Below are 2,415 nucleotides of genomic sequence, written 5' to 3' on the forward strand. Positions count from 1 at the left end.
GATTTTCTATTTTTTTCTATAGATTTTTAGAAGATTTTATTTTATTAGATGTTATTTCTTTTTCTATTTTTTTTTTTTTTTCTCTACCCCACTTACTATTTCTTTTACTTTATTCCCTTAATAAACCCATTTTATTTTGTTAATAAATATATGTATTTTATTTTGGGTCGGACTAGAATAATTAATTTGTCTCAAACAAGTTTTAACTCAGCTTTTTTTTTTTTTTATTTAATATAGTTTACCAAAAAAAAATTTTAATTAATATTTGTTTTATCATAGCCAAGCTTCAAAGAAGAAAAAAAAAAATAGTCAGTCAACTTCTTACCCTTAATATTTAAACAAGAGCTTTTTACCTACAAATCCCGAGTTGTTTTTTCTTTTCTTTTTTTGTACACATCTCGAGTCTTAAGTACCCCCTCCCCCCGTGTGTCAAAAACCACAAGGGCGTCACTCTTCCCTTAACAACATCATAACTTATACACCTTGTTCTTGTGAAAATTTTGTTTGAATTGAATTATTTTCCACGTTTTGAACACCGGAGAAGAGTTTCATTTATAACTATATAATATTGAGTACAATTTGTATTACAAACATGCGGACTTTCTTTCACCGCATAGTTTTGGTGTGCTTCTACCCGCTACAATTCAAAAGGTTGTGAAAATAAGAGAGAAAATTTGGTGTGGATTTGAATTTGAAAATCAAACAAAATCACTAATTTAACAACTATTTCTAGCAGTTTTCACATCTTTACCAAAAAGGTAAAGAACTCTTCTTTCACATCCCCACTTGGGACTTCCATTTGCATGCTACCTCTGAGAGTGACCTCCTAGAGGATCCTTCTTCACTTAACGCCTCAGTAGCTGCACCCTTGAGCATCCTCATCCTCTTGCGTATTTTGTTCCCTTCTGGCCCTTCCATTAAGCACTTCACCACCTTACCAATTTCCACTCTGCCCACTATTCCATTCTTTAAAGCTTTTGGCCTTAAAGCTACTTCCAAATCCTCCGCGAGCATCACTGCGTTCATCTTTTGTTCTGCATAGAGTGGCCAAGCAATAAATGGTACCCCATGTACAACACTCTCTAAGATTGAATTCCAACCACAATGAGTGAGGAACCCTCCAGTGGAAACATGGCTAAGCACTTGTATTTGAGGAGCCCATGATGGTATTACCAAACCCCTCCCTTTAGTCCTCTCCAAGAAACCCTCTGGCAGAAAAGCCAAAGGGTCTTCAATGTGTTGAGTATCAAAGTAGGTAGCATTTGGGCTCTTGACAACCCATAAGAATCTTTGCTTACTAAGCTCCAGTCCCAATGCCAGTTCATTTAACTGCTCCCTTGAGAGTGCACCACCACTACCAAATGAAACAAATAATACAGACTCCAAGGGTTGATTGTCTAACCACCTTAGACACCCAAAAACATCAGATACGCCTACCTTACAACCATTTTGTATAAGTGGCCCAATTGGATATATAGGTGGCAAACTTGTATCTCTACCCTCCTTCAAAGCACTGATGGCACCTGCTTCCATGCCCATGAAGCTATTTAGCAAGATACCATCAGCCATTTTGAAACGCTTGCAATGGTATAAGGTCCATGTATAAACCTTATTTTGTCTATCTTGGAGTGGATCTGTGAAATCTCTCCCATGAATTGGCACACATCCAGGTAACTTCACTGGTTCAAACAGGTCTCTATATTCACAAGAGTACTTGTCGTCAAGCTCAGGCATATGGAGGTACAATGACAATACCATAGCAGTAGATGGGAAGAACATGTAAGAAGGAACATTGAATTCCTTAGCCACATCAAATGCATCAGTTCCGAAGATATCAACAACCAAGGCAGCAATGGGAGTTGTGGCTGTTAACACCTTGAAAGCTTCATGGAGTGAAGGCAGAGAACGGGATATCATGAGGTAAATCCGGGTTTCGATTCTTGAATCCCTAGAAAGGTCTTGAAGATTAACAGGAGGGAGAAAGATGGTATTGATGCAGTTGGGAAGGCTATCCAACACTTTTTTCTGTGCTTTGGTGGAAGAACCATCAGTTGGGATTGTGAATGTAATGGAGAAATCATCATGTTCATGGATAAATTTCTTGGCAAATTCAACTAGAGGGATGAGGTGGCCCATACCTGGAGCTGGTAGAATGACAATGTGTGGACTTTGTTTTTCTGCTTCCATAGTGATTATATTTTGGGAGGGTTGAAGACGAAGGAGAACAAAAGAACTTATGATCAGCTTGTGAGAAGTGGGTTTGTGAGGGTTGAATGACAAGGAATGGTTTATATATAGGCAAAGTGAATCCCACCAATGCTGGTGGATTAATTATTTTTTAATCTAGCTACGCATGAATCACACACTCTCAAAATACGTATTTTAAAGCATGGGAGCCACAAGTATAACTTACCT

The 2,415-nt window shown here is 38.0% G+C and overlaps 1 pseudogene; it reads right to left on the reverse strand.

Annotated features, from left to right (window-relative positions):
• Positions 1-774: 774 nt before the first annotated feature.
• On the reverse strand, positions 775-2,187 carry LOC149029409 (hydroquinone glucosyltransferase pseudogene; annotated as a pseudogene).
• Positions 2,188-2,415: the final 228 nt, after the last annotated feature.

This window comes from Hakea prostrata, chromosome 1, assembly GCF_041222555.1.
Source record: "Hakea prostrata isolate BN-2017 chromosome 1, UWA_Hpros_2, whole genome shotgun sequence".
In the NCBI taxonomy this organism is placed as follows: domain Eukaryota; kingdom Viridiplantae; phylum Streptophyta; class Magnoliopsida; order Proteales; family Proteaceae; genus Hakea; species Hakea prostrata.